General features: G+C 44.5%; 1 protein-coding gene across 1 annotated transcript in view; it reads left to right on the top strand.

The window, feature by feature from the left end:
- Atp8b1 (ATPase phospholipid transporting 8B1) overlaps positions 1-26,829 on the top strand; it is a 120,555-nt gene that overhangs the window by 25,977 nt on the left and 67,749 nt on the right. The window lies entirely within an intron of this gene.

Here is a 26,829-nt window from a genome sequence, read left to right as displayed (position 1 = left end):
GCTGCGTGGTCTCATTGCTAGACCTATGCAAGCGCTGTGCCTGTCGTCGGAAATGCCGTCTCTTCCTCCACCTGGGTCCCTCCAGCATCTCAGTTCAGAGCTCAGCCTTCATGGCACCTCTGCTGGGACTTCTAAGGCGGAGGGAGTCTGGGCTGGACTACCTCTCCAAATGAATCCTCCTTATCGCGGTTAGCTCTTGCTTGTTTACCCATTTCCCACCTCACAAGAACTTCTGTTTCTCATAGTGAGCCTAGCCTTTCCCAGCGGAGCCATCCCTCCAGCCAACAGGAACTCTCAAAGGGCTTACACAAGGGCTTGCCAGACATGGGCATTCCCAGGCTCACCCCTGAGCTTCTGAATCCAAACGACTGAGGGTAAGGGCCCAGCAATTTACATGGAAAAGCCTTACAGTGGGTTCTGAGGCACCTAAGTGAGAATCATCGACCTGCCGACCGCTAAGTCCCATGGAAGTAGGGACTTATGACTCCTGTTTGCTGTCCTATCCCTAGCCAGGCACACAGCCGGGACTGGGGGAACAGATGCTCGAGAACACATGAAGGCAGAAAATATGTTACTTTTTAAAAGCAGCTTCTCTAGTCTGGATATTATTTTTTAATGCTGAAATCAATGTTAATCTTGTCTCCTTTCTCTATTAAAAATGCTTATATATTATTAAACATGTGTGATGACATTGGCCTGCAACCATGGCTGAACCTGGAAATAGTTCTAGGATATCCTGGGGTCCATAGTGAGACTGTTCCAAAGACAAATGCCAGTCAGGTCCACATAGCAAGTTCCAGGCCAGTCAGGGACACATAGCAAGACTCTTGTCTCTAAAGCTAAATAAATATTGTACAGACACCTGCAAACAAATAACTAAAATCATCGTGTGGTAATTTATGCATAGTATAAAAGCAATCATTATTTAAAAAGATTTTATATGTAGGGTGTTTTGCATGCATGCATGTCTGTGCACCACGTATGTAGAGTGCCCTAAAAGACCAGAAGCATTTGATCCACTGGAACAGATGGTTGTGAGCTGCTGAGGATCGAACCCAGGTCCTCTAGAAGAGGAGTCAGTGCACTTTATTGCTCAGCCATCTCTCTGGTCCCCCATTTAAATAACCTTAAATGTGTGGTCAGTGGTATCAAGTGTGTCCTCACCGTTGTGCAGCTGTCCACATCATAGAACACTTTTGTTTGCTCAACTATGAAACCCTGTATCCTTCGAGCAGCTTCTTTCCCTTCCCTTAGTCCCCAGCAGTCATTCTGCTTTCTGTCTCTGAGTTTGGCTGCTCCGGATCCTCATGGATGTAGAATCTGCAAGGTCTGCCCTTTGGTGGCTGGCTTGTTTTGCTTACTGTACTGTCTTCGGGTCTACCTGTCTTATAACTTGCTTAGGAATTCCTTTTTGTGCCGGAACAGAATTTCGTTGCACATACTCTACGTTTTCTTATCAGGTCATCAGATAGACATCTGATTACTTCTGTTGTTTGATTATCCAGTGTTGCTCAGGACACGGATGTACGAGTATCTGCTCTAATCCCTGCTTTCAGGTTCGGGGGTAAAGACCTCCAAGTGGGGTTGATAGATTGATCAGTCTGCTTGATTTTTTTCTCAGGAGCTCTCTTCTGTTTCCCATACAAAATGGCTACACCGTTTCATATTCCCATCAGCAGTGAGCAGGGGCTCCAATATTTCCGCAGTGTGTATTTTCTATTTTTTGATAACTAGATACTTGGAACAGAAAGCTTAATTCAAGGGTAATGTCCGGAGAAGGTAAAGGTCTCCAAATCCTCTTAAAAACATTTCTTTGCTTACTGAAAACCTATATAGTGAGTACCTATTATATAGTACCCCATCGTATTGAAAGAAACAAAGCCAGTAGTAATTATTTTGTTTATCTCATTGATTCTAACAAAATTGAAAATGTTTATAAAAATGCGAATGTTCAGATGTTGCTACCAGTTCTGATTTCACTTGTAGAAGTGGAGCTCCACTTGAGAGAGTTATTTTGGATAACGATCCCATTTTTAGAATGTAAGCCATGGAAATAGCTAGGAAGCTGCAGACATGTACATTTAGGGAGCTTCCTTCTCAGTCAGTCTCATTATATTAACTCTTGATTTTAAACGCAACCTGAGGTGCTAATTATCTCTAAATCATGAGTCGTAATCTCTGTCAACATCTGCCTTCCATCTTTTAAACTAAACTAAAAAAAAAAAAAAAAAGTACTAGTTGAAGCTACACAGGCACGGAATGTGTGACTCATTGTGTCCTGGAAGAACATTACATCACCAAGGAATACTTATGGGTTTGGAAGTTTAAATAACAGAGAAAGTGTATTTGTGTTCGCAGGGAAAATTGGAATAGGGGAAAAAGCATGTTTTCCTGTCTTTGGTATTTGGCCGTCTAACTGATGCTCGATGGGAGCAGTTCTGGCTTGGGCTAACTTTAGGATCAGTTGGCATCAGTAGCCTTCCTCACTCCTGCCTTTCTGGACACCCCACCCCTCAGCTCCTTAGTGGGAAAATAGGGTCACTACAGGTTTGTCACACTGCAGAATATATAATATCACTGGCAAAACCCACCATCATCCATGGGCTTTAGTTAATAATTGACCCATCAATGGTAGTAATTATAGTAACTTGGGCTGCCATTGATAAGGAACATTAAGGGAGGGGTCACAGGCCGATAGGAGGCTGTGGCTACTTTTATATCATCTTGACATAAGTTAAGAGTTCTCCTGGAGGAGGGAACCTCAATTGAGAAAAAGCTCCCATAAAAATCCACCTGTAGGACATTTTCTTAATTAGTGATTGGTGGGGAGGGCCCAGTCCATTGTGGGTGTTGCTACCCCTGGCCTGGTGGTCCTGGGTTTTATAAGAAAGCAGGCTGAGCAAGCCAGTGAGCAGCATCCTCCATGGCCTTTGTGTTAGCTCCTGGCTCCAGGTTCCTGCCCTGTTTGAGGTCCTGTCCTGACTCCTTCCATGATGTTCTACAATGTGGAAGTATAAGTCAAACAAACCCTTTCTTCCCCAGCCTGCTTTTAGTTGTGGTGTTACATCACAGCAATAGAAACCCTAATTAAGACATGGGGAAATCCTCTGTGCTTCTTTCTTAAGTTTTTGGTAAACATGAAACTACAAAAACAAAAACAACAAACAAAAACCTGGGCCTATTGATTTTTAAAGGATAGAAAAAGAAAGAAAATGAGGGAGGGAGGGAAAGAGGGAGATAAGGAAGAAAGGGAGGGAGTGAGGGGGGTTGCCTCATAGAATTAAAATTGGGTGCCAATAGGGCCTCAGGCATCTTTTGGAGACACCTAGAAACAGAACTCTCCTGCCCCAGGCCATGCTCAGGGAGGCCAGGGCTCCACAGTCTACTGTGACCTTGTGTGGTCTCTCTTCAGAACCACTGATCAGGGCAAGAACTCTCAGTGGCCGTGCTAACTGGAGCACAGACAGGACTGGTCCAGGAGGCACGAAAGACTACCGCTGTTCCTTCAGGGATAGCCCCCCATCCTTTCTTTCCCCCCCTCTCCATCCCCCTCTCTTCAAGATCTCTCTGTGTAGCCCTGGTGGCCTCAAACTCCATGTCAGTTTATGCCACCATGCCCAGTTTCTAGTCCCTTTTCCCTCTTACTTTGAGAAATCCCCTTTGGAGTATCACCTGGCAGTGGAGGTGACGGCATTCCTGTGACTCTGTGCTTTTACTAAAGGTATTCAGAGATGGTGCTCCAAGGGTGTCATTTCCATTAGTCAGAGTGGCCTTTTTAGCTGCACTCTCTGGAGTACATTTGAATCCAAGTACAGACTTGGAAAATGTGGGTTTTTTTTTTTTATTTCTGTGGGGCCCATGTTCCTTTTCTAGAAACAGTTTTTGGACCTTTTGAGGTTGGAGTTTACCACAGAATACCTTGGTGAACAGGGAGGAGGGTATCGGGTGACTGTATTTTCTTATTACACAGTTGCACAATGAGCTGTTTGGGAGCAGAGTCCAGATGGGCATTCTTCTGGGCTGGCTTTTGTGGAAGTCACTTGCTTTCCCTCAATGGAGACCAGTGTTCAGTTTAAGGAAGTCCAAAGGGAGGTTATGGGTGGTGACAGACTGTTCATGGGAGGGGTCTCCTCAGACAGTACCGGAGCTGACAGCCCTTGTTACTAGGCAGAGACGTAGGATCAGGACTTTTCCTCTGCCTGTCCTCCAAAAGTGTGTGGGTCAGTTTTCATCGCTCAGCTAACAAAACAGTTGGGGTGGATATTTAAAGGATGAACAATTTCTTCTGCTCACTTGTCTCCAGTAATTCGGGCCTGAGACAAGGCCACAGATCATAGTAAAGAGTGTACAGAGGAATGAAACGGGTCATCTATGGTAAATGATGTCATGGTGAGTGGAGGAAGGAAGAGGAAGGAAGGAGAAATGGAGGGAGGGGGAGAGGAAATGAGAGGGGGAGAGAAAGAAAGAGAGGGAGAGAGAGAGAGAGAGAGAGAGAGAGAGAGAGAGAGAGAGAGAGAGAGAGAGAGAGAGAAGGGAGGAGGGAAGAGGACAGAGGAGGAACAGAGAAGCAAGCCATCACCTTCGAAAAGATACCATCAAGTTAGGAATGTATCAGTCATTATGAGCCAGTCGTTGCCCAGATGCCGATGCCCACCTGACAGCCAAGCCCTTTACCACATCCCTCAGGGGCAGTTTTAGATCCAAATCATAACCAACTGTCGAGGAGACAGCAGCCACTCTGGCCTCTGCTGTGTCTCTGCGTCACTCCAGAGTGATCACGTTTATAAAAAGACTTGGTTAATTAGGGTATCGTTATTACTTAATTCCTCATTTGGCTTTCTTCCACTTATGTATCTTGGGCTGATTAAAAACACTCTGGAACCACGTGTAATCCCTGCACTCAAGGAGGCAGGAGGATGATATCTTTGAAGCTAGTGTGGACTACAAGGGAGATTCAATCTCCTTTTCAAAAATAAAAATATATCACTCACAGGGCTGAGTGAATAAATTTTAACTGTTTTGTTTCCCTGGGAGTTTGTATATGGGAGAGATTAAGAAAAACCTATTATCACAACATCTGCCCCCCTCTTGTTGGTGTTAAGCGGTTTGGAATGTTTGCCCCTCCCTGGTGCCTTTGAAATTGGGTGCTGGTGACAAAATGAGAGGACCTCCTGGCAGCTCTCCTCAATGTTGGAAAGCGTGGGAGAACGGGAGCAAAGGGCCTTGAATTTGTAAGGGGAGGGTTGGGAGTCACCCACAAGGCCAGTAGGCGATTCTGAGTCATCCAGGTGACTTTTCCCCTGCCTGGTTCCTTTTATGAGCACTTGATAGGGGTTGCTAATTATCTCTCAGAGATAAAAGGTTCGTTGAATGAGCCTTTTACTATATTCCCTGTATGTGAATATTTACTTAGCTGTTATTGCATGTCATATCATAGACCGCTCACCACCTTTGATAGAAATGTTCCCTGGGGAAGGGCCCTGGTTAGTAAATTCATAGTAATATTATATCAGTCCTGCCACCTTGAGCACTTGAAGGAAAGCTAGACTTGAATCATATGGAAGTGTAGGTAAGGACTTCTGTCTTGGAGAACAGAGAAGGGATGGAAGCAAAATATGGTGGGATTTATAGATTTCTTTTAAAAAGTATTTCTAAAATGGCACGGTGTGCATGCTTCCAATCTGAGCACTCTGGAGGGTGAGGCAGGGTGACTGAGTGTCCCAAGCTAGCCAGAGATGCATAGCAAGACGGTGTCTCCAAAAAAAGGAACTAAGAAAATGATGTCTATAAACATAAACACTTTCTCCTTATATACAGTTCTTCAAACAGTGGCATCTAGTGATTTCCAGAAGTTAACTAAGAAAAGAAAAGTATAGAGAGTGTCTATAATCTGAATTTGTGAAGGAGACGTAAGAAAAAATCCACACCTCTACTGACCTTCGCATAGACCACAGGAAGGCCGAACAGAGTAGCCAGTCTACATATGGAAGACATGGGAGGAGGAGGGCCACTTTTCGAGGCTTGTCCCTTTGCACACTTTTGGTTTTGTGGAGAGTGTTGTCATGCCACACGTAAAAGATGGCCCAAGTCAATGAGACTAGGAAGGGGAGACCCTAAAGCTAAAAGCAAAAGGAAAAAATGAACCTATTTGTACAGTCAGTGGCATTGTTGGGGGGAGTCTGGGACCTGTGCGACATAGATCCTAGCTGGCTACTGGAGTCTGCTAGGGACTGGTCTTGGTGTTGGCACCTGGTCCCACTTGGACCCACGTTCTGCCTGATCCACCACGATGTGACACGCTGTGCTCGAGTAACCTACTGCCATGTGTCTGTAGTCTCTCCAGCCACCAGGTATTCCTTGCCATGATGAACTGTATTCCCTAAACCATATGCCTGAATAAGCCTCTCCCCCTGTAGTTTGTTTCTGTTGGGTGTTGTTCTAGTTAGGTTTCTATTGCTGTGATAAATGCCATGACCAAAAGCAATTTGGGAAGGAAGCAGAGAGTTTATTTCATCTTACAGCCTATAGTCCATCATGAAGAGAAAGCAAGGTGGTTAACTCAAGCAGGAGCCTGGAGGCAGGGCCTGAAGCAGAGGCCACAGAGGAGCACTGCTTCCTGGATTGTTCTTCATGGCTTGCTCAGCTTACTTTCCTATACACCCCAAGTGTAGTACAACCCACAGTGATGTCCCCTACTACATCAATCATCAGCCACAAAAATGTCCCCACAGGTTTCCAACAGGTCATTCTGTTGAGACATTTTCTCAGTTGATATTCCCTCTTTCCAGATGGTCCTAGCTTATATGAGTTGACCAAAAAAAAAAAAAAAAACCAAAAAACAAAAAAAAACTACCCAGGATGAGTGTTTAGTCACAGTGATGAGAAGAATAGCTAATCCCAGTGATAGAGGAGAATTACAAAGAAATATCAACTGTTTTTAGTGTGCTATATAGTAATATTGGTAAAGCAATTTGAAAAGAAAAACTAGATTCATTTTAGCACTGAACAAATGAGGATGGTTTGGTGCAGCCAAGGTTCTCATCAAATATAATACACGAAGTGCGGGAGGGGTAAGAGGACACTGTAGAGATCAGTTGAAATTTAAGTATAGTTGTGAACTCAATCTGTAATATGTATGTGTGAAAGCATTCCTAATATTCTATGTGCATACACAGCACATCTGTATGTCTGCATATAATACTGAACTTTGCTCACCACAAGGTAAAGGAATGGACTGTGTACTGGCTGGTTTTGTGTGTCAACTTGACACAAGCTAGAATCATCAGAGAGGAAGGAGCCTCAGCTGAGGAAATGCCCCCATGAGATCCATCTGTAAGGCATTTTCTCAATGAGTGATTAACAGGGAAGCACCCAGCCCATAGTGGGTGGTGCCTTCCCTGGGCTGCTGGTCCTGGGTTCTATAAGAAAGCAGGCTGAGCAAGCCACGGGAAGCAAGTCAGTAAGCAGCCCCCTTCCATGGCCTCTGCGTTAGCTCCTGCCTCCAGGTTCCTGCCCTGTTTGCGTTCCTGTCCTGACTTCTCCAGTTATGAACGGCAATGTTGAAGTGTGAGCCAAACAAACCCTTTCCTCCCCAACTTGCTTTTGATCATGGTGTTTCAGCACAGCAATAGAAACCCTAACTGGACAGACTGCCACTAGCGGTGGCACATTCCTCCCTGAGATCATATTAACATTCTATTACCATTATCCTTTGTAAAGAACCAGGCGCGCCTAGAGAAAGGACAGAATAGAGGCCTGGGGGGTATAACTTGAGGCTGGAATATCTCATTAGTGTCCCAAAGTATAGAAATTCTCAAAGAACGGTGACAACCTGTTTGTTACAGGATGCACCTTGATTGAACTCCTGTAGACCAAATCTGGGTTGTTCAAACACCAGTTGGCCATGAGAGATTATAAACCATAAGGAAAAGGGGAGCGTGCACATTCACAATGATGGACAATAAATGGGCAGAAGGGAGATTGATTCCAGTGTGTGGTCCAAGCTGATAAACATGGACATTATATAACCAAGCTCACATTTCAGGAGTAAAAGACCTTTATAAAGGGACTGGATTGTCCAGTGTTTGTTTTTAATCCAGCTGAGAAAAAAAAAGTCTTCCATACCATATCCTGTGATTTGGCAACTTCACATCCATGACTTAATGGAGCTTGTTTTTGATTATCTGCATGTATGTTTAATGTTTGATTAATTCATTATCTGCTGCTCTCAAGCCAGGGACCCTCCCTGGTCAGGTGTTCACCTTACCTGTTTACACAGGCCAGCTCCCAAAGGGAAGTTTAACTCCTAGCTCCTTAGAAGGCTGGCCGAAGCAAAGGCCATCTATCGACACCCAGACAGTAGCAAATCCTGCATTTCCCCAGGATCTCTGGAGTTATGGCACTGCTGTTTGAATCTTACCCATCTCCAGCTACGATGGAACAAAAAGCACCTCCAGAGACAGACAACTACACAGGACTCACAGGTGCCTGGATGCTGTCTCTGCCTCACACGGTCTCCACAACACTATGCCTTACACACATGTGTGCACATGCACGCACGCACACACACACATACACACACACACACACACACACACACACACACACACTACCCAGCAGGTGAACAAAAGCTGCAGCTGCATATTGTAATATCACCAAGGTGTTTCTTATCTAAGTTTTAACTTCATTTAAAGATTTTATCAAAGAGAGGCAGGACTGTATAAATATGATTAAAATACATTATAGACATGTATAACATTGTCAATGAAGAAAAAAGTAACATGGCATGGGACTGGGGCACTGAGAATGGAGAGATGGCAGAGAGGTTAAGAGCACTTGCTGCTCTTCCAGAAGACCTAGGTTTGATTGCCAGCATCAACATGGTATCTCACAACCACCTGTAACTCCACTTCCAGGCTGTCTAATGCCCTCTTCTGGGTCTACACAAATGTGTACAGACATGCATGCAAGCAAAAAGTCCATACACAGAAAATACTATCTGTAAAAATGAAATGGGGTGGAGCAAGATGGCTGGAAGTGTAAAAAGCATTTGCTGCCAAGCCTGAAGACCATAGTTCAATTTCCAGGACCCACATTGTGAAAGGAGAGAATCAGCTCCCTCAAATTGTTCTGATTTCCACACACACAAACTACACACAATCGATATAATTTTAAAAACATTATAAAAATAAATAATATGGGAAACAGTAAGTAATATCAATTTTCTGAAATGTACATATATATAGATATGTTATTCATATGTCAGAAATTATATGAAATCCATAGAAATGTAGCCATTCTAATAGTCCTAAAAATCTGCTGAGTTTGAAAACAAGAATCCAGAGGTCAAAATGTCCTTAATTAAATGTTCTTAGGTATCACTCACTCTGGAAGCTAAGGCTGGCCTAAAGAGAGCCCCAATAGGATTGTACTGCCTGAACGTATAAACGCATTCAGCACTGGGCTCTCCTATTTACAGTTACACATTGTTGATAAACAACCAAGGACTATTTTGGTCTGGCCAGTATAGTCTGTCTCAGGCTGGCAAGGCCACCCCAGTATATTGTGGCAGAGGTGTCAGATATAAAGCCCGTTTCTAGTTCTGAAAAATAACACGTCTTTCTAAAACTGAGTTTCGTATGCAAAGCTACTCTAAGCGACACTGCCAGTGTTGTGTGTTAAGTTCTTGAGTCTGGGTTTTGTGACGTGTCGCGGAGACCTAAAGAAGGCAGTAATGGATCCGCAGGTGGCAGCTTTGTCCTGAGCAGCTGCTCGACTGAAATATTTAATGTCTCCGTCACTACTAGGGTGACACTTTCCTGCGGCCTGAGCACGCAGGTTACCAGCGAGGCATTCCCTTGGCTATTAATGATTCAACAAGCAGAGAGCCATTTGAGCCCAGTGTGGGCAGTCGTAACTTAGCTATTCTGAAGTGTCAACTGGCGGGGGCTTTGCTTCTCCTGGTGTCAACTCCTCCCATGTACGAACAGCAAGAGCTAATATTAACTGTGCCTGAGCGCTATCTCATGAGCTTCACGTGTATCAATAGTTCCGTCTCGTGTCACCCTTTCAACAGCGAGAGGCGGGTGTGTGCACTGGGTGGGATGGTGAACGCGTAATTCTAGGGCTCAGGAAGCAGAGGCAGGAGCATCCAGGATTACAGGCCAGCCTGGGCAAATTAGTGAGCCTGTCAAAAAGAAGAGAGAGAAAGGGAAGGAGGGAAGGAGAGAGGGAGGGGGGAGGGAGGGAGAGAGAGGGAGAGAAAGAGGGAGGAAGGGGAAGAGGGGGAGAAAGAGGGAGAAGGGGAGACGTTGGAGACTAGCAATGCTAGTTCTCCTGGAACCACACAGCTTTCTGGGGCCCGCGTTTCTTTGCTCAGGAGATCCCATGCTGACTCTGGGATCCGAAAGAGCTTGGACTTGGTTTCAGATTCAGACTCCTGACGAGGACCAGACTGGCTGTGTGACCTTGAGAAATCCACACAACGCCTTCTCAGTCTCCTGGGCTCCAGTGGTCATTTACATCTCACGTTTGCAGGTGGATCTTAATGTGATTTAAAAAGAAAAGGTGGGAACAGTACGTGAGGGGAAGTGGGTTGTCAAAAGAAAATGAACCACATACAAAATCGAGGCAATGCAGAAAGTTCCGGCTGGTTCAAAGAGCGAATGCGCTTCCTGGGAACTGCCTGGTGCGAGTCTCCCTGGCTCTCAAACACTGCCGCTTCCGATGAGGCTGACACTCTCTGAAATGTTCAGCTGTGGCTTGGGGGGGGGGGAGAGAGAGAGAGAGAGAGAGAGAGAGAGAGAGAGAGAGAGAGAGAGAGAGAACCTTTTTTTAGTTCTTTATGAACAGCTCTATTATTTTAATACCTGACTTCTCAAGGGAGGTCTGTGGCTACAGAAAGCATGTGACTCTTTCTAAGCTTGTGAATCCTCCCTCATGTGCCATGTATGGTGACCTAATGTACTCTGGGAATGGTGTGTTTCAGTGCGGAAATACAGGAAGACTTCAGACATGAAGAAAATTAAAAATAGCAGTGCCTGCTCCCTCTTATCCATGGCCGTGGCTGCCACTGTCCATTTATATTGTGCCTCTATCCACTTCCTCCCTGCCCCCAAAGCAAACGGAGTCAGTGCCTCTTTCTGTTTAACTTGGTTTCGAAATTCAGTGTGTTTCACCTCTTCATACCTTGATGCAACTATGAAAGGTTGCTTGCAAAGCAGACTTTGAGGAAAGCAAAGATCCAACTTCAGTAATGAGGTCACTAGCTGCAACTTTCTCCCTGATGACACAAGAGTGTCTTTGCTTTGTCTGGCTTAACTAGGGTCTTCTGAGTGCTTTACTGGTTTGTAGCCTGGAGGTTGATTTGTATAGGGCAGTGGCTGCCTTTAATCCCAGCCTGGTCTACAGAGCAAGTTCCGGAATAGTCAGGGCTGCATAGAGAAACCCTGTCTCGAATCCTGTTCCCGCCCTCATGACTTTTCTTTGTTGTTTTATTTACATTCAAGAAAGTCATATTCATTTTTAACCCAGCTAAGTGCTGGGACTGTCTGTGGAGACAAGGGAGAATGAAAGAATAAAAACAAAACTCAAACACATTATAAATGACTTAGAGTTTACTTCAGAGTTTAAAAAACTATATATTCTCTCTATACCTTTGGGTGGAGGTTGGGCAGTGATACATCAAAGCCAAGCCCTCATCACCCCATATTATTGCCTCCCAAAAGAAGCACACAGAAATTTAAAAGGGAAGTTGATATTAATGGACAGGAAGAACTACCACAGTAGAAGAAAGTTCTAGAATAAATTTCTTTTTGTGACCATGTTTTTTTTTTTTTTTAAGAGGTGGGATAAAAAACTGATTCAGTCGGTATGTCTTTGAGATCTCCAAATATTTGGAAACCATTTTAACAAGTATTTGGAAGCCATTTTAACAAATATTGGCTAGTTTTATGGGTACATATTTTCTCTGAAAATGCAAATCAGAATGTGTGCCTGTGCAAGCCCCAGATTTGTCGTCTGGATTTGAGTAACCAGTCATTATTTGCACTAAATATTATTTTTTTCTGTTATTTCCTACACATAATACTTGTAAGGGGCAAAACCACATTTCAGAATCAGTTAATTAAAAGAGAGAGAAGAAAGCATCATCGTCTAGACCTCATTGTAGCATTAGACGAGTTGGCAGCGTTTTCTTCTGTGTCCACAGCCGTGGGGGATGTGGACTCCCAATCCATGGATGCAGAGCGACAAACCTGTAGCCATAACATCCTCGGCTGGGAGGAATTTAGGACTTTTTAAAACTTCTTAAAATTGGAAGTGACATGCCAGAGCTGTGCGTGCGTTTTCAAGGGCCTCTGAGAAGTAGGTAACTGAGCGGCTTCAACAACGAAAATGTGCTGTCTCGGCTCTCAAGGCTGGGCCTTTGGTACACCCCTGCCGATTCCATGGGCTTGCATTAATATCATTTCAGTCTTCACAAGGGTGCTTTGTGTCTGTCTGTCCAGCTCTGCCATACTGGATCACTTCCCAGCATAATAACCCCGTTTCACCTTGTTGAGTCTGCTAGAGCACTATTTCTTTCTCTTGTTTCTTTTAGTTTGCGTGGCAGTGTGGTGTGTCCTCAGGCTATAGACTCTGGTGTACATTAAAAGAGAAGTTCACTTTAGCAATTTGCTCGTTTGACGTACCTTACGCATGGTTGAAGCTAAGCTGTAACTGCGCATAGCGGAGGGAATTCTCCAGGGAGGTGTGGACGTGCCTATAAAACACCTGATGTCCCCTGATTCCGAAGAGGTCAGCCCTTGAGGGGAGACATGGAGAAGTGTCAGGTCACTGGGAAGCATTTCTGCCTCTAACACAGATACAACTTTATGTCTCTGGGTCATTTGTCTTCCAAGCTGTAAAATGGATTAATTATGCTTTATTTAGCTTACTCCAAAGTGGTATCATTAGGTACAATTAAGGCAGCAGATGCCTCGGTTAAATGCATAGGCTTTGACAGGGACCTGCACACCATAATCAACTCTATGTCCTTAAGCAAAGACTAGTCCCTCTTGCAATGTTAGTTTCTCATCTGTAAAATGGGGACACAAATTTTGTTCCTTTCTAAAGGTAATTAATGTCAAGCACAGTGTGGAGTGGTACATAGACTGTGTCGTTTGCCCTGTGAAAATGCTCAACACCGTCATCCCAGGAGACTATCGAGATTGTGGGAAGTCCTCTCCCAGAAGCATTCCCAAATCTCTCCTGTCTATCAGGTGCCCAGGACACACTTAGAAACACCCCTGCCAATTGCTCCAACCCCCAAAGCCTGGTTAGAATGGGTAGGAGACTCTAACTCCTTCCAATCAAAGTCTTTTTGAAGAGACAGGCAAAGAGGCAGCTAGCTCTGTGTTCACAGTGGGCTCGGGTGCAGAAGTTAAGGTGTGAATTCTGCTGTTGTCAATGCAATCATCCCCTAAGCTGAGTCAGGTGCAGCAGACGAGATGGCTATGCCCATCAGGAGTGGCCCTCATCCCTTAGACTGCCGGCATCTGGAATTTATGAAGGTGCTAGCTTTAGGATGAGGATGGAAATGAGGTTCCCAGACAGGGCCCCGTGGGTGGCTCTCGGGGGGGGGGGGCTCAATTACACACATGATTGTGCTTACTGTGTTGATGACCAGTGGTCATTTAAATTCTGAGCTCTGTGGATCTGTATTTTCAGTTTTAAGCCACAGTTTGGATGTGAGTTACTAAAGAAAGTTGGGTGGGATCCCTGAGGAAAAATGGTAATTGTGTGTGAGAGAGAAGAAGGCTGGCAGTGAACAACCTCAGGTGCTGTTCCTCAGGAACTATGTACTTTGTAAAAATAATTTTATTACAGCTATTTATTTATTTATTTATTTATTTATTTGTGTGTGTGTGTGTGTGTGTGTGTGTGTGTGTGTGTGTGTGTGTGTAGAGGGTATGCAAGTACCATGATGTGTGTGCATGAAGGTTAGAGGGCAATTTGTAGGCATCTTTCTCTCCGTCTACCATGCAGGTCCTGGGAATGGAACTCAGACTATCAGGACTGACAGCTAGCACCTTCACCCACTGAGCCATCAGTCATTCCCTCATCCCAGTTTTGTGACAGGGATTCTTATTTGCCTGTCCTTATTTACCAAGACTGACTAATGAGCTGCCCCACCCCCACCCCACCTTCAACTCTGGGGATCTTTAGCTTCTGTCTCACCGGTGCTGTCAACCATGAGGCCTGATAGGCACTCAAGGTCAGTTGTCCTTAGTGACTGCAGGGCAGTCATTGAGTGGAGGTCAATGGTTTAGGACTGTTGTCCTTGTTATGTGGACTAGCGAGGTCTCCGGGAGGAAGAGCTGGTACAGATTGGATTGCCTGTAGCTTGTGACCCTTGGAGGAAGATCCAATACAGAACACAAAGTCTCTTTTCTCCTTCCGTGACCTGCAAACCAGCCACGCTCTGAGCACAGAAACTACCTCTGGATGCTGCTGCTGACCACTTAGACTGCTGTTTCTGCTTCAGTCATTGTTTGAAAAGAGGCTGATTCTGAGAGTTTAGAGGAGCATGGAATCCTAATGTCCTGGAGTTTGGGGGAGCATATTATCCTGGTGCTCTGAGAGAACTTCCCTCTGCCTATAAAAACACTGTCTTAGGGTTCTGTTGCTCTGAAGAGACACCATGACCAGGGCAACTCTTATAAGGCAAACATATCTAACTGGGGCTGACTTATATTTTCAGAGGTGTGGTCCTTTTACATCAAAGGGGGGGACATGTGTGCTGGAGGCGCTAAGAGCCCTACATCCTGGCCCACAGGCATCAGAAAGTGGTCTCAGTGTCACACTAAGTGGTTTGAGCCAAGGAGATCTCAAAGCCCACCCCCATAGTGACAACTTCCTCCATGGATTATTCGAAAAGATACAATCATGCAGCACAACTTTGGGCTCCCCCCAACCCGACTTAATACTACAATGTATTTCCTGTATTTTGACTGCTGTAATTTTAAAGACTATATTGAAATAATAAGTGTCTAAACACCTATCTTTTCCCAAGGAGCTGTTGATAATTAATGTTCTCGGAGGGAGAGGGCCAGCAGTATAGCCACTGGTCATTTGCAATACCCCTATAAATAATCTATCACTTCTGCCCTTGTAAGCGCCCCAGTTAAACTGATTCACACACATAAAAAGATGTGACTACTGAAGAGGGACTGACTGGGAAGAGGAAGGGGACAAGAGAGGGGAATGGGAGGCCAATATGACCACAATATATACATACATGAAAAATGTCATAATTGTTATGTGTAATTAATATATGCCAGGATCTGGAGAGATGCATCAGGAGTTGGGTGTGTACTGCTATTGCAGAAGGCCTGAGTTTTGTTCCCAGCACCTATGTTGGGCAGCTCACAAATGCCTGTAACTCTAGCTCCAGAGAGATTCAGTGCCTTCTCCATGGGCATCTGGACTCATACCCATGCGACTTTCAAGTGGCTTCCGCTCCTGCTTTTCCACAAACAATACATATTTTGCACAAGTTGAGTTTTTTGTTGTTGTTGTTGAATTGTTAGAAGTTCTGAATGACCTTCTTGGCTCAAATATATTTTTAGGGTTCTTGATAACAGAGCATTGTATTGCTTTACATAAGGGAAGTGCAGATTTCAATGTGAATGGGGGGGGGGTGTTGTCATCTTTATCTGAGCCAACATTAGACACCATTATTAAATATGCCGCATAAAGTGGTGTCTTTGGTGTGCAACAGCTTGCCTTTGCCTTCCTGTCCTTGCTGGTGAGAATAATCTTCTCCTTGTCTGTTATTTCTGTTTACATACCATGTCTGCCCTTTTATTGAAACAAGCTGTTCCTGTTGAACCTGGATGGGGAGCGTAAATGCTCTCTGTGCAGATGGGAAGTGGTACAGCGTATGCTCTGGAAATCCATGCCAATGATTACATCTTCCTATTGTACTCATAGCTCAGGGACTTCCAACATCACAGGTTAGCGAACTCCGTAGCTTCATTTTCCCCTGGAGGTCTTTTCTTCCCTGTAACTACCAATTACAACTTCCCTTGGACTTTCTAGTATTGAAACAGGAATATAATTTTAGAACCTAATTTCAGTGGCAATAGTAATGCATTAAAAAAAAGAAAAGAAAATGAAACCGTTGTGTCTAGCCAGCAGGATAAAGGAAAAAATGCAAAAGCAGCAAAGTTCTTCTCAAGCTAACTTTTATCATTTATCATAAAAGCGTGTCCTGAATTGAGGCTGAGTCTCCAAAGTAAACATTTGGGAGAATTTTAACACCATTGCCTTCTGGGAAGCAGGTCTAGTCTTTTGTATACTTTCCTCCTTAGTTTTCCAGACAAAGGAATGGAGGCCCCACCCTGTCTTGTTTTTAAGCACATTGTTTCTGGCTGCCCCCAGCCTAGTTTGGGCCTGGTTCCCTTGTGCTACAGAGTCAGCGAGTCAGCCACACAGAATGCTTCAGCTGATCTCCACTTCTTATTGACTGTTAACCGATGAGGAATCAGGGACCAGGAGCTGTTCAGTGGCCTGCTGCTTGAACACTCGCCCTGACCGCCTGCATCTCCCACCCTCAGCCCTAGCAGATGGGTGAGGGACGGTCACATGCCTCCCTCTGGCAGAGGGTCACCAGTGCAGCAGGTAGTCCCTGAAGCCAGGCATCATGGAGGCCACAGGGGTTGTGGAAGGTGATTCCAGCCAACCTCTGAACCTCCTCTGGCTCTCACCCAAGGCAGGTACTTTTTCCTGCCTCTGCCTCTCTGTTCTGGTTGTTTTTCATTCCTAGAACTTCTGCAAATACCATATTGTCCAGCTCAAAAATACTGAGGAAGTAGCTGTCAGCATACAGTGTGTAAATGGGAAAGCCTTTTAATTCTTATCGCTCACTGACAGGAACAGGCCTGACTGCAGGCTAGACAGTTTGAGGCATTTTTGTTATGTCCTTCATTTCTTTTGCCTAGACCTCTCTTGGGCCTCAAGATGCTCTAGATAGGTCTATAGTTTGGCTCTTGAATTTCTCTCAAAAGCCAGTATGTGGAAGGCTCGGTCCCCAGCCTGTGGCTGCATTGGGAATTGTTTGAACCTTCGGGAGGTGGAACCCTGTAGAAGGAAGTTAGACCCTTTCTTTCCCAATGTCGTGAAAGGGATATTGTGACCGCACTCTCTTCCGGTCTGTCTCTTTCACTTCCTGGCTGCCACGAAGTAAAGGAACCTCCTCTCCCACAGTGTTCTGTCTCATGTGGGCCCCCCAGATTAAAGCTAATCACAGTGGACTGCAGCAAACCTTTCTTCTTTCTCAGTTGATCATCTCAGGCATTTTGTCACAGTGACAGAAAGCTGACTAACATTTAGCCTTGGTGTTCTCGAGTGGCAGAGAAGCTCAGTACTCCCTGAACAGAGCTTGAATTGCAGTGACTCCACTGCATCCCATAATTGCACAGCTCACTTCTGTGGGGAGAGGACTGGTGTCCAAATGACCTTACCATCAGGAGCTCAGTAACCTTTGTCAAGTTACCTGGCACTGTGCTTATCTCATTGGTAGAAAACAGGCTAATGCCTAGCAACGCATCTCAGGATATTTCCACCCCAGCTATAGGAGGCCTTGTGTGTGGGACGACACTCAGCAAACCATCAAACTGCCCAAGAAGGAATCAGCAGTATAAGGATATGAAGAGGAACCAATGACAGAGCTGGACAAAAGCCCCTCCCACTTCACCCATGGGGGGAAGACAACCTGCCTTCTGAAAGGAACGAGTGTGCAGGGTTTCCACACCCATTTTTTTCCATGGCTGTGACTCAGGGTAAGAGTAGGAAATTGAATCAGATCAGGGGTGGGCTTCTGAGCCATGAGGTGGAGCTCCAGCACAGAGAAGCCTTTTATCGGGAGCGAGGATTGTGGCTGAATTGTCTCCATAGTGGTGATGTCATGGTGCCTTTGTTTCGTGTTAGCCGGCTGGCTTCTCGGTTTGTAGGCTTTGACTTGGAGAGAAAATAAATGCAATCCTGTGTGTGCTAGGAACTACAGTCAGATTGTTTTCTGAATAGCGCAAAGTTGGATTTTAATCTCTGTCTTGGATCTCTTTTATTACCATTGCCTCATGTGATTCCTTGTCTAATTATAGCTGCCAACAGGCTTGTCAGATTCTACTTTCAGGAATGTTAGTCGTATTCCAGAGTATATTATGTGTCCAGGATAGAAAGAGACTTCTACTTCCCTTTTGATGAAGGCTTGGGATGCTGTTTAATTAATTAATTACTTATCTTTGGGTTTTCAAGATAGGGTTTCTCTGCATACCACTGACTATCCAGGAACTCTCTCTCTGTAGACCAGGCTAGCCTCAAACTCAGAGATCTACCTGCCTCTGTCTTTTGGGTTCTGGAATTAAAGTCGTGCACCACTGATGGTCAGGTTGAAATGCCCACTTGCCACAGCCTAGAATCACATCAGAAGAGTAGCTTATTTGAATTCCCTAGATCAAATTGGCCCCTGGACATGTCTGTGGGGGTTGTCTTGACTGCTAATTGATGTGGGTAATGCCCTTCCATATGAAGGTGGCCTTGAGCTATGCAGGACAGGAGAATTTGCTACTTGAAGGCAAGTAAGCCAAGATCGAGACATTACTTCTCTCTGCTCTGCGTGTGATGCGATGCTAAGTTCCTGCCCTGACTTCCCTGAAATAATGGACTATGACCCGGGACTTTGCGCCATATGAAACCCTTCTTCCACCGACGCTGCATTTGGTCAGGGCCTTTTCTTACAATGACAGATATGAAACTAACCCAAGACTCGTTTGTGACCAATGTTGACCAATTAGGCACCCTACTGGGGAGCTCTGACTGTCAAGATGAATAATATGTGTATTCACGACCTGCATGACACCTTACCCCCAAATGTAGCCTCTTAAGCTAACACAGGTCTACCATCTCCCAGGTCATGGACAGGTGTCTGGTAGAGCTTAGCTGAATCCTCTGCTTCAAGGTGTCTCACAAGACACCAATGAAGGCACCATCTTTTAGCCTAGGGTGTTGTGTGATATTTTGGTCTCACTCTGGCAGTAAAGTTGGCTTTGAATCAGAGGGTGGAGCTAGGTACTAACTAACCAAAATTAACCATAAAGGTTTTGGAAGACTGAGGACAAACAGAGAGACATGGAGTAGTAGAGCAGGCCTTGGCCCTTTTAGATGGAGGAACAAAAGAAATAGGAGGTCACTGAGGGCTTCTCCACCACTTCTGTGGTCATTCAGGTTCTTACCCTGATATCTGACTCCCGAGTTTTTATTGATAAAGAATAATTAGATAAACACTTCACTGGGGTTTCACTCAAAGGCAAGACTGTGAAGGATATGATTTCAAGTTCACATGGCTGTTGACTAACTTCATTTCTTAGGAAATTCCAGTACTTACTGGCTGTTTTTTGGGTGTTTTGTTTTTTGTGTTTTGTGTGTATGTGTTTTGATTTAGTGTGTGTGTGTGTGTGTGTGTGTGCGCGCGCGCGCGCGCGCGTGTTAACACAGGGTTTCTCCGTGTAGTTTTGGAGCTTGTCCTGAAACTCACTCTGTAGACCAGGCTGGCCTCGAAATCACAGAGATCTGCCTGCTTCTGCCTTCCGAGTGCTGAGATTAAACAGTGTGCCACCACTGCCCAGCTTGCTGGCTGTTTTCGATGCCTGCTTCATTCTTTGCTCCTGAGCTTCTACATAGGGCAGCTGCTCCATCAAAGCCAGGAAGGGGTGGAGCTGCATGGCAAGAAGGAAGGCTCTGATATTTGTAACCCAGTAATAAAAATAACCTTCCTTCACCTGCCGTTATGTTCCGTTGTTTGGAGGCAAAATACCATGCCCATCTCCCAGTCACAGAGAAGGAATTATACAGTGTGGGTACCAGGAGGTGGGGTCATTGGCGACCATCTTATGCTCTGCATTTTGAGATAAAACCAGTCCTCTTTAGAATAGAATACATGGCAAAGACCATGTGGCATAGTACATAGAATATAAGTGCATACTCAGATATCCTAATGACTGTTATGTTAAACATCATTATCCTTAGTAACCAAGCGACACCAACCTGGGCTACACAGTGAGTTTCAGGCCAGCCAGCCAAGGCTAAAGAGTGGTACTATCTCAATCATTTCCCATGTTTTAAAAAAAGAAAAAAAGAGACATTTTCTTTTTGAAAGCTTTATTAATCTATAAAAAAGATTAATGAGTGTGAGCAAAAATGAGTGTTCTGTGTCTCCCTGTCTGAGCTTGAGTCTCCCTGGACATGAACTAACTAGATAACAAAGATGTAATTGAGTGGGGCCGTGGGCGTTGCCTGCATCTAGGTTCCCATCACTACTATGAATGCAAACAGCCCAACTTGCCTAGTGCTGGTAAAACTTGGTTTTGGTTTGTGCCTATCCCCCCCCCCCATTTTAAATCTAGATGTCTACAACAGTGTCAGAAATTCCTGTTTTTATTTAAGTCAACTCCAGGGTGTTTTGTTATGATGGCACAACGCTAACCTCTCCTGCCTAGGTTCCCTTTCCTCCCCTTCAGAGCCACCCCACCTAAAGAGTGGTGACTCCATTCATTTATTCACACCCCAGGTATTGGGTAGTCAAGTGCTCAGATCCTGGGCTGTTAAAGGGGACTATAGAAATCCTGCTCTTTATCCCTCCTGTCTTCTGGGCTTTGTGACCTTAGAGCCTGGGTAATTCACAGATATGGAAAATCTGGATAACAAGTCCTGGTAGCAGGTGTAGCTTCATTGGGTCACAATGTTGATGACTCATGTGATGTCAATGTTCATATCTCAAACAGGAAGCCAGAGAGGCTGGGTGGCCCAAACTTGGGTTTCCCAACCATCCTCTTCAGGGAACTAACCTTAGTCCTTTATGAGAGCCTAGGGCTCTTTCTAGACCTGGACTCTTAATGGCCCTAGGCTCTCCCATACACGAACCCTTGGGGAAATGAAAACCCTATCTAAGCCACAACATCTGGTAGGCTCACATGACACACACTAAGGTGCCTTTCTTAGGCAGCTGTTCGGTGCTAAGAGTCGCCTTTAGTGGGAGATTTAGTCTCTGTCTTGGAAGTCTTGATCCCTCAAGAACAAGGAAAGACAGGACATGGAATTTAGCATTCACACACCCTGGGGATTCACAAGCGTTAGTAGTCTACATTAACTCTTTAACAGCCTTTGAATGACAACGTTGTCCCCTTCCCTTTTCTATGGGAAATGTGACTTTCCAAAATGTTAAGTTATGCACCGAAGTTACAAGCTAGTGCGTATTGGAGCTGAAGTTTGAATCCAGACCCATGCTCCTTCTTTCTCTCCTTTCCTCTCTGTCTTCCTCCTTTTCTTCTTTCCTTTGGCCTCACAGTTTAGCCCAGGTTAGCCTCAAACCTGTGTTCCTTCTGCCTTAGCCTCCCAAGTGCTAGAATTACACTGAATCTAGCCCCCGTTCTGGCATGGGGTGGGGAATGGGGCTGGGGTGGGAGGGCTACGGCATAAACCAGGGCCTAGGGATGTTTTCATTGCGGTGTGGTCCACAGCATCTGTCTCCATTTGCTGACGCTCGGATGTTTCTTGATGGCCTATTAGAGATCCAGGACATCTCAAACTGAGCCTTGTCTGTTGGAGAGTAGACACATGCCACCTACTGAAAGCAGATGTGCTTCCTCTCATGCCAGCTGGGTATCCTTCATTCTGTGATAACCAGTGAATCAGGCTTACATGTTTTACCACTGTTTTAACAGTTCCGTCCCTTGAGATGGCGACCTTTTGCCACATTTCTGCCTGTCCTGCTGGTATCTGGAATGAGAATTCCAAGGACCAGGAGGAAGATGATATGGGGTAGATTTGATCTTAGGTCAATCTGTATTACTGGTCAGGAAGATCAATATTTTTCCAATGCGGAATAGTATTAGTTCTATAAATTCACAGTATTTATTACAATGCTGAAATCAAGCGACCTTCCCTTTTAAGATACACCCTGTTCATTTTAGGTAATGTAGCAATGTGAACCTTACCCGATAGACTGTAAACAATTTAGTGGCTCCTCACAGCTAAGCTAAGAGCAGTTTCTAAGAACAGGTGACTAGAAGATCTCTTGAATGCCACAGCTTATTGGTGAGAAAAATAGCATAAATTATTTGTCTCTTTGCTGTTTCCATTCTTCCTGGGTGTGTGTGTATTTGAGACACTGTCCCACATGGCACAGGCTGGCCCTCACTGTCCTAGCTGATGCTGCCCCTGAATTATTGATCCTCTTGCCCTCTCCTCCTCAGTGCTTAGATTACAGTGTGTGCCATCGCACCATTTAAGTGGTCTTGCTTGTTAGACAAGTGCTCTATCTGGACATCTTTAGCCTTTTGTTTGTTTTTGAAACTAAGTTTTAGATTAGTGCAGATTAGCCGCAAGCACCACGTAGCAGCCCAAACTGTCCTTGAACTCTTTCTGTGTGCTCTTGTGTGTGTCAGCCAGGGTTTGATTTCCTCTCCTTTCCATCTTATTTTGTGGGACAGGGCCTCTCAGTGAACCCAGAACTAACATTTGGCTAGTGAGCCCCAGGCATCTGCTTGTATCTGTCTTTCTTGTACCACCAGTGCCTGGCTCCATACTTGTGTGTCCTGGGAATCTGCATTCAAGTCTTTGAGCTTGCTTGGCAACAGTAAACCAGCTCCCTGGCCTTGAACTCTTGAGCCTTCCTTTGGCTTCTACCTCAAAAATGCTGAGGTTACAGGTGTGTGCCATCACATCAAGCTCTGTTTTTCCTTTTAGTACCTGATTGCAAAATACAGATTAAGGGGGAAATGCCATCTTGAGAGCTAGCAAGATGGCTCCTTGGTTAGGAATGCTTGTCATCCAAGCTGACAGGCTGAGTTCCATCCCTAGAAGCCACATGATAAAAGAGAACTGATTTCCAGAGTTGTTCTCTGGCCACTGTATGTATGCCCGGGTGCACACACATACACACAGTTGCACGCACACATATACATACAAATGCTTGTTAATAAAAACACTGCCTTATTTGGTTGTGGTGTGTAGGAAAGTTCACAACCACTGCATCCTTACTTCAGGGGGAGATGCTAGTGTGTCATCCTGTTGGTTGTCTGGTGTGTACCTTTTCTGGTTACACACCTATGAAATAGTGAGGGAAATAATACCCGAAAATCTAACCGGCAACTCTTGTTGTTAAGGGACATTTCCTCACCCCTTCACCTGGTAGTTTATTTCTTTCACATCTCCAAAGTGGGTGGTATTTACCCAGTTCATTGTGAATTTTATTTGGCTTTGGACATTCAGTGTCGACTAACTAGTCTTATTGACCTTATTTGCTTTCATTACAGTTTCAAGGTCAGCAGACTTTTTCTATGAAGGGCCAGAGAATAAGTACTTTAGAATTTGAGTCCTCACGGTCTCTATAGTGAACCCTGTAGTTTCTACTTCTCCTGCAGTACTAAAGCAGCCATAGGCGATATCTAGATGAATGAGCAAAGATGTCCCAATAGGACTTGAAGAAAACAGGCAATGGGCCAATCCGAGTCCCTGGGCTATAATTTACCAACTGCTGTCTAGACTACTGGCCCTATAAGGACAGAGCCAAAATTGCATCTTCTATGGCACACAGAGAGTCTGGTCTGGGATACTGTAATAAGCAAAAAAGGTTGGTCCTTACAGACAGGGTCTTCAAAACCTAACTGGCATCCTGTCATGTTTACTATGCATATAAGGTTTTGAAAGACTCCATCTTGCTGGACTTGTGAACTTAGCTGTTTTGTTGGTTTGTTTTCCTCTTTTCTGAGCTTCAAGTTTTGCATCTTCATCTAGTATTGTTGGAATCTGATACCAGGTTGTAGGTACAGACTGGAGGGTGATGGCAAAGGATGCTGCTGGCAGACACCTCTCAAAGCACTCTTTGTCTCTGGATCTTTGAATGCCAGATCTGTGGCTCTGGGTTTCTGTAGAAACTATGGTCAAGACAGGTTCCGGTGTGTTTGTAACCATGAAAACGCCAGGAAGAAAACTCATGAAACGCCATGAGAATGGTAGCAATAGAGGTGGACAGTGCCCACCTCTATTCTGTGTCATATAGAACATAATATTCTATCATGTTCTGTGTCATCAGCAGATGGGGACGTGGATGTTATAGTCCCAAGAGTGAGAACCATTCAGGCTTAGACTGAGGGGAGGGCATTTTAGTGCCAGAAGAACGGGACCAAAGGCATCAACTGAGGCAGGGAAGGTGTGTTTGGTTAAGAAAACTAAGCAGTGCTGTGATAATGATACTGTTATCCCATCTTACAGAGGAGGAGACTGAAGTTTAGCTGATGAGCATCAGGCAGGACCAAGCTCTCCTTCAGGGAGTGTATAAAATACTAAAACGTGGGAAACCACCATATAGAAACATGTTTAGATGGTAAGACCTAACAAACATTCCCACTTCAACCATTGCCATGCCAACACAATCATACAAGTTGATTAGTAATGGATCTATGTGGGGTGGCTCACCCAGAACAGAGAGCACATTATACCTCTATACTAACTAAAGCATAGACGCGACAGTATTATAAAACCAAATAAGGTTAATTTGAGTGCAAGTAACATCCCCGGTGTCAATAAACCTACAGAAATCTAAAAAGAAACACAAACCCCACAATGAAAATAAAAAACAACCCAAACCAAAAGCTGGTGTGTCCATTGGCCATTCACATGATGGAACAAAGCATGCTGAGTGGACCCAGAGAGGAAAGGGTCGTGCCCGTGCTTGACCGGACCAAGCAGACACCATTTTTAGGGGGATGGTAGTCTACAAGTTTTACTTCCCAATGAGAGATGGATTCATTTTAGAGATAATTTTGGACCAGGAAAAGCTTAACGTCTAGATGGACCCTTCTATTTGCCTTTGTAAATGACACTTATCTAAAGATGAAAACAATGGCTAGCAACAAGGCCAGCTAATGTTTACTGAGTTGTTGCTACAAGTGACCCAACTTGAGAATTTTGCATGCCTCATTTTTATCTATCTATGTGTATATATGAACATGTGTTTGAGGAATCTTCAGAGGCCAGAAGAGGGCATTGAATTCCCTGGAGCTGGAGTCACCTAATGGAGGTTCTAGGAACCAAACTTGCATCCTCTGGAAGGGAAGCCAGTTCTCTTAACCCCTGAGCCCTCTCACCAGCCCCAGCCATCAGACTTAAAATGATGTATACCAGGTGTTGACCTTTGTGTGACCGACACTGTTCTGCATATACGGACTTACAGCTCACCTTTCCCTCATAGTGTGTGTGGCATCACTCAGTGCTCCCTCTGTTAGTCATGTTCTAAATGTGTTAGCATGTTCTGCTAGTCATGTGCACTATTCCACAGACTGAGGACCCTGATTTAGTTGTATAATTTACACTTTTTAGGTAGACACTGACTTCCTTCTGGTTTTTATTGTTTTAAGTCACAATTGGCAAAAATCCCTATATAAAACTTAAAATTTTTATACCTGTTGGTATAAATACAATTCTAGATGTCAAAGATGCTGGGCTTTGTGTAAAACATGCACCCGTGTGAAGAGTTCCTCTGCGAACAATTTGGACCCAGCTAAAGCACACAGTAAGCAGCTGGGCAGTGGTGGTGCACACCTTTAATCCCAGAACTCAGGAAGCAGAGGCATGAGGATCTCTGAGTTCGAGGCCAACCTGGTCTACAGAGTGAGTTCCAGGACAGCTAGGGGTACAGAGAGGAACTCCATCTTGAAAAAACAGGGGAAGAAAAGTACATAATAAGCTATAGCACAGACATAAAGAAAAAGGGGTTTTTCTTAAAAAGCAAATTGTTTTCGTCACAAGGTTTTTTAACCTTCAGTTTTGGTTTTGTTCTCCATAGAAAACAAGTAGAAACACTTTTCGTCATGAAAGTGCTATGAAACTTTGGAAGGAGCAGTGTGTATGGAACCCTTAGTCCGGAACACCCGTGAATGTGGGCTACTACTGCACACTATACTAAGTACACAGTAGAGTGACACATAGGGAATGGTCATGTATGACTGTCCTCAAGTAACCTGAGGAGTCTGTGTCAATATTTTCCCAATATAAATATAACTCATCCTCGTGCCCGGTGTAGAGTCACTTTGTGCAATGGCATACCCACAAACAAATTCTAGGTCGGGAAAATGGATGGTGGTAGGGGACAGGCAGTCGAAGGAGGGCCTGTTCCCTGAAAACTCGGTCTGAGATTATATTTAAAGTGTCAACTAATGGCTCAATGGAGCCTCATTCAGGAAATAGATCTCTTGAGGCAGCAGTGTTCCAGCTCTGCCGACAGTCTAAAACAGGGAGGAAAATCCATGAATATATATTAATATAATGCAAATAAATGTGTGAATTCTTGGTACTGTGAAGTTTTTTTTTTAACCAAAAAGCACTTATTCTTGCTACGTGGATCATACTTTACTACTGTTTAGCCTATTTCATTTTTATTTTAACATTGTGTATGATCACACTAAATTTACCTCACTTGGGTAGAGATGTATAATTTGAAATATTACTTTAAGGTTTGTGCAGCCTTGCAGAAAGAAAGAATGATTGAGAGAGATTGAGTCTTAATAGTTATCTTTTTGTGTGTGTGTGTGTGTGTGTGTGTGTATTATAGTGGGTACATGTACATGTAAGGCGACGAGAAGGGACAGTGGGTGTCTTCCTTAGGTCCTCACGCTCTTGTGTAGCAAACTGTTATAAACCGAGCCATCTCCCTTGGCTCCTTTGTTCCCTAATCCTTATCTAGCATTTAACTGATGATAGTTTTGTTCTTGTTGCCTATCAAGTTAAACT

This window comes from Arvicola amphibius, chromosome 5, assembly GCF_903992535.2.
Source record: "Arvicola amphibius chromosome 5, mArvAmp1.2, whole genome shotgun sequence".
NCBI lineage: Eukaryota > Metazoa > Chordata > Mammalia > Rodentia > Cricetidae > Arvicola > Arvicola amphibius.
The sequence above is the reverse complement of the archived record's forward strand: the minus strand, read 5'-3'. Positions and strand labels throughout refer to the sequence as shown.